Source organism: Phoca vitulina, unplaced genomic scaffold (genome assembly GCF_004348235.1).
Source record: "Phoca vitulina isolate PV1807 unplaced genomic scaffold, GSC_HSeal_1.0 scaffold21, whole genome shotgun sequence".
NCBI classification, from domain to species: domain Eukaryota; kingdom Metazoa; phylum Chordata; class Mammalia; order Carnivora; family Phocidae; genus Phoca; species Phoca vitulina.
In genome coordinates this window covers 11,554,648-11,561,051 of record NW_022589724.1, presented here as the reverse complement: position 1 = coordinate 11,561,051, position 6,404 = coordinate 11,554,648, and the positions used below count along the sequence as shown (strand labels likewise).

At 38.5% G+C, this 6,404-nt stretch overlaps 1 pseudogene; it reads left to right on the top strand.

Annotated features, from left to right (window-relative positions):
* Positions 1-516: 516 nt before the first annotated feature.
* LOC116641319 lies at positions 517-5,787 on the top strand (annotated as a pseudogene).
* Positions 5,788-6,404: the final 617 nt, after the last annotated feature.

Genomic DNA, 6,404 nt, shown 5'->3' with positions numbered 1-6,404 from the left:
AATTCATGTAGTCAAGTACTGAGGCTAAGGATAATTTCCCTTACCTCACACGCTTGCCACCGTAAAATGACCTCACCAAAATGAATGAGAAGAATGCATAGTTCAATTTTCTACTTACTCATTTAGCAAATCATTATCACTAAGATGTGCCAAGGCTGCATTTCACATCATGAGATTTGCAGAGCAAACAAGGCGTAGTGCCTGTCCTTGAGGGGTGTACGGTCTAGCAGGAGTGAGACAAGTAAATCACTTGCTGTGGCAGGTGCTACAAGGTGTAAGGCCCAGAGTGTTACGTGGTGCATAAGAAGTTCACCTGTGCCTGTAGCTCAGGAGCGAGCATTTGACTGCATGAGAGGCTCACCTGCGCACACTTTAGTCCTTGAAGAAGTTTTAGCCAAGGAGAGGTCTAGAAACAAAAGGTCAGGGGAAAAGAGTCAGACAAAGAGAGGAGGAAAAGCATTTGGCCCGGGGAAACAGCATGCAAAGGCCTGTTTTGTGAATGGTTAGTAATTCATCATGGCCAGAGAGCAAGGTGGAACAGCAAGGCGGAAGAGGTAAGCAAGAGTCAAACCATCAAGGTCTTTGTAAACCATTATTAGGGAATTTGAACTTTATCATGCAATTTAACTTTAACTTTACAAAGTGAATTCTGGCTCGTTTGTGGGAAATGGATTCAGGTAGAAAATACTGGAGGATGGAGGTCCATTTACATCTACAAGATGATGAATAAATTTTATTATAAATTATAAGAAAATTATTGATTCATTCCAGAAACTAATATAGAATCTAGATATAGCAGGTGTTTGATGTATATTGAATAGTGACTGAAAGGATGAATAGATCTGTAAACAATTTAACATCCATACTTGGACTTTCTTAGGAAGACAATTGGCCTATTCTTAATTCTGTCTACAACAATTTCAACATCACTATCCTAATACCACTTACTTATATTTCTAAATCAATATCACTGACTCGGAGTTGTACACATTGAAAAATTCAGCTGCCTAATCCTCTACTACCACTGTCAAGAATTGGAAAAGTTTGATTTTTTTTTAAAGATTTATTTCTTTTAGAGAGAGAGAGCGTGCGTGGGGGGTCGGGGGGGTGGGAGGCAGAGGCAGAGGGAGAGAGAGAGAATCTCAAGCAGACTCCCCACTGAGCGTGGAACCTGATGTGGGGCCCCATCCTGTGACCCAGAGACCATGACCTGAGCTGAAATCAAGAGTTGGATGCTTAACCAACGGAACCACCTAGGTGCCCTGGAAAATTCTGATTTTTCTCTAAGAGTATGCTTCAGTTTCACAGAGGAAGAAGCTATTTCCTTTGTTGGATTTCTTTTACTGGTGTTACTGCTTCAGTCTATCAGCTTCCCTTGGGGAATTTATTTTGGCAATCTAGTCATTTGTTAAATGTTTATCCATAAAATGGATGAGACTATGTGAAAATTCACCCCATTTTATAGTTCAGATTATAAAATGAGATCTGCATATCTTAAAGGAATATTATTGCACAGATTGTGCATATAGCACATAAAATATTGTTTCCTCAGGCACCAGTTAGCCTTAGGGTCAGAGGGAAAATCAGAAGGGAAATGTCTGATTATAACAAAATATTCATGTAGCACTGTGTTTCTTGGGTAACAAGCATTGTCTTTGTCTGCTGTTTGTTAAGAAACAAGCTAGGAGGAATGGAAGTTCTTTTTCCCCAATTTATTTTCTTTAAGAAACTTTGATGGAGTAATTTCAAAACTGCCGTGTCTGGGAATAAAATTTTTTAAGCATGGCGAAGTGTTATAGAAGCAGATGGTGCTAAAGGACTTTTTAAATATGAAAGAAAATTACATCCAAACAAAAGACAGTAAGTCAAGGAAACACTTGAGTTATCTATAGCTATTAATATTTTAATATGATCATTTGATATCTGTGAGGTTGACTTGGAACTGCTTAAATAGATTTCAAATTTGTCTTTTGAATTGCAAGTTAATTGTAATTTGTTGTCAGAAAAATAGGAAAACAAACTTAGTAATAGCATTCCTTCAGGAATTTTTAAAGATGCAAAAAATAGTTTTCACATATAGTCATCAAAGGCACATGATATTTCCAAGACCCAGATGGCTTGAGTAAAAATATTAACATTTTCTAAGCCAAAAGGAAAAAACTTACAGGGATGGAATATTTTGCCTTTTGTACTTAAATTCATCCAAAGATATTCCATCATTTTAATCACACACAAGTATATTTGAAAGAGCCTTCAAACAATTGCAATCCCCCCCCACCCTGCTGGGGGAAGTGGATGTTATTCTTCCTACTTACATATGCAGAAAGTAGCAATTAATGATTCATGAATCAATGAATGTAGGTGATTCTGAGTTTCACAAGGATAAATTAATGCAGGTGATAATTATGGGGTGGTGAGAAACATCAGAAGTTAATTCTTTATGGGTGAATGGTGGGAGGGAAGTGTATGATTCAGGAGGTAGAAGGATTGTTGAAGATAATAACTTTATTTTGGACATGTGGAGTTTGAGATGCCTATGGAAAACTGGATGGTTGATCCAAGTTGTTAATGATTAAACGAGTCAAGAGTTTGGAAAAACGTCTGGGCTGGGACTGGAGATTGCATGTCATGACTATCCGAGAGTGGATGAGGTCACTCAAGGAGAATGTGCAGAGTATGAAAATATGAGGCCAAAAGAGGAATATGCATCAGGAAAGCTTTTAAATGGTGGAAAGAGAGGGCAGAGGCTAGAAGTCTAAAAAGAGAAAGCAGATGACCACAGGATGAGCAGTTTCTGTTACCTACTGACATTAATGGCAAATATTTACCAAATAAAGTTGAGCATGATAGTCTTTACAAAAATGGTGTTCTTTTCTTCACAACCTTGTAATGAACACTTTGAAGTAGAATGTTCTAGCTAATTTCATGTTTAGCATGAAACCAAGATGAATGAAAAGGAAAACAAGGTATGCAAGTATAGAGCATAGAATATTGTTCAGTTTATAATCCAGGTAGCAAGTTCTTGAGGAAAGCCAAAGCTAATGAGGAAGCCAAATGGCAATGTTGGAGCTATGCCGTGGAAATGACAGTTCTGGTCAGAATGGTATATTGAAGGGCTAGCAGCTCCTAGTTTACCTTGTCCAGAGTTCACATTAAAATATTGACGAAAGGGGGGTGCCTGGGTGGCTCAGTCGTTAGGCGTCTGCCTTCGGCTCGGGTCATGTTCTCAGGGTCCTGGGATCGAGCCCCACTTCGGGCTCCCTGCTCGGCGGGAAGCCTGCTTCTCCCTCTCCCACTCCCCCTGCTTGTGTTCCCTCTCTCGCTGTGCCTCTTTCTATCAAATAAATAAATAAACTTTTAAAATATTGACGAAAGGGGCACTTGGGTGGCTCAGTTGTTAAGCGTCTGCCTTTGGCTCAGATCATGATCCCAGGGTCCTGGGATCAAGCCCTGCCTCGGGCTCCCTGCTCGGCCCTCTCCCACTCCCCCTGCTTGTGTTCCCTCTCTCACTGTCTCGCTCTCTGTCAAATAAATAAAATCTTTAAAAAAAATATATTGACGAAAGCCCGGAGATAATGACATTCCAAAACAACAAACAGTGAAGATGAATATTAACAGACCGTTGTTAGAATCTGGAAGAAATTTTCAGTAATTCCTGGGCCAACGAAGGTGGATTTATTTAAAAAAAAAAAAATGATTAGTATTCTCTACAGTTTTCACTTTGTGAAAGGAGCTGCTCCTGCCACACCATAGTCTGTGGGACCACTGGAGTTACTGGAAGCCTCAACTTCTTCATTAGTAAACCTTACTAGGATTTGTTTGGATTAAAGGAGCTAATGCAGACTAATTGCTTATCAGAGAGCTTGGTACAAAGGAATTAATAAATAAATAGTAGTTCTTAAATGGATCTTCTCCCAAGTTACCAAAAATTACTGATTAAAAACAGGAAAGAATGACCATTCAAAATAACAAATGCTGACAGTACGGGTTGACAGCCTATTGTCAGAATCTGGAAGGAAGTTTCACTAATCACTAGCTTGAATGAAACTCCGTTTATGAAACGAGTGGTTTTTTTCTTGTTCTTCACCTCATGAAACGAAGCTATTTATTATCATTATCACCAACATCTAGAACTTACTCTATGCCAAGCGCTGTGTGAAGTGTATGATTCACTTGGGCTCTAGACATCCTCATCCATCAACCATGGTCAGGGCATCTGGATTCTATGGAATCACATGCAAATCATGAATTTTTCTGGAGAGAGGATCTATAGCCTTCATAAGCTTCTCGAAGCATTGTGTGCCCTCCTCCTGCCCCCGTAGACTAAGAAACAGTGTCAAGTAGAACCTTCTCATTTTACAGAGAGCCCAGATGGGCTGTCACCGATCAGGTCTTGTTTACTTGTATTGATCACCTAGAGCCTCTATACCATCAAACATGAGCTCTCAGATTGGTGAGAATAATCCTAATTTGCAAGAGAGAAATATACATATTACTGATTTTATTTTTACAAAAATCTGCTAAATATCTTATTCCTGCTTTTGAAAGATGGCCTTGTCACATTCTTTGTCAATTTCTAATAGTTCTCTTTCTTGCCATTTTTATATCTGCCCCTTCCTCTAAAATCTAGAATCTTGAGTCTAAAAGGTTCAGTTATCACACTATAGTGCCATTTTATTTGGTTATTTGCTTATTTTCTCAGAATTTGGAAGTCTCACATTCAGATGTTTCCAAAAAATCCAGCAGTTCCTAAACTGAAGCCATTGCTTTAAAATGTGTATGAGAAGGACACAAAAGGAACCAAATGTTCTCTCTCCACCCTATTATAAGAACTTCACTATCCAAAAAATAGAAAGCCCTTAACAAAACTCAGGAATTGATTTGTCACTTACGTAAAAATGGATAAACACTTGCAGAGTAGGAGTGTAAAAATTGTTAAGCCTGCTAACTTCAAGCCTAGAAAATAAAAAAATGAAGTGGTTAGCAGAAACAGAATTATAAAATTGTAATATTAGAACTCTTTTGTGAAAATGGCCCCCAAATAATTACTCATGAGCCCGATGGTTCCAATTTTTACTGTATAGGCACTGATTTTTAAAAACGACCACAAGACTTACATTTTTTAAAAAGATTTTTTTATTTACTTTAGAGAGAGAGGGAGAGAGGGAGAGAATCTTCAAGCAGACTCCCCACTGAGCACGGAGCTTGACTCCAGGCTCGATCCCACCACCCATGAGATCATGACCTGAGCCAAAACCAAGAGTTGGACGCTCAACCAACTGAACCACCCAGGAGCTGCAACTACAGAATGTATTCTTATGTAACTGCGGAGCTTTCCCAACTCATAAATGCCCATTTTCCAGTGGACCCCTCCAGGATGTCTATTTTTGGCCACTCCATGGGAGGCCATGAAACTCTGATTTGTGCTTTGAAGAATCCTGGAAAGTACAAATCTGTGTCAGCATTTGCTCCAATTTGCAATCCAGTGCTCTGTCTTTGGGACAAAAAAGCCTTTAGTGGATATTTGGGGACAGATCAAAATAAATGGAAGGCTTATGATGCTATCCATCTTGTGAAGTCCTATCCACATGCTCAGCTAGACATAATAATTGATCAAGGAAAAGATAACCAGTTCCTTCCAGATGGACATTCACTATCTGGTAACTTCATAGCTGCCTACACAGAAAAGAAAGTTAATGTTGTTTTTGGGTTACAAGAGGGTTATGATTATAGCTACGGCCTCACTGCCATCACATTAGACATCATGCAAAATACCCAAATGCATGAAAAACTTCAGATAAGAGAATTTCTTCAGGACTATAAAAAAATGTAATAAACAGAAATGCAGGGAAAAAGGATTTTAAAATGTTGGATTTCATAGTGCTAAAAATGCATCATCCATAGTTGAATCACTTTCTGAATAAACATATAAAACGTGAAAAAAGTAATTTTGAATTTCTCATTCTATGACATTAAACATTTTTTCGTAACTTCTCAACAATCATAAAATTTTTCTCATATATCCGTGTAATGATATTGAAATTACAGTTGAAAACTTACTTCAAAATGGTGCTTTGGTACTAAATTTTTTATTCTCGCTATGTCACAAAATCGTATTTATTTCATGAATGCCCTACTCTAATAGTTAACTTCCTGTGCTCTGATCTTTTGCTGTATAAAGTGTGGTCTTCGGATCAGCATTAGTATCTCCTGAAAGCTTATTAGAAATGCAGAATCTAATCCAGTCCCACACCAACTGAAGTAGACCTGCCTTTTAACAGAATCCTCTGCACCTGAAGGTGATTCATATGCACGTGGAAGCAGTGGTTCTCACGGTATGACCTCCAGAACAACAACTTCAGCTGGGAATTTGTTAGGAATGGAAATCCTCAGACCCCATCTAA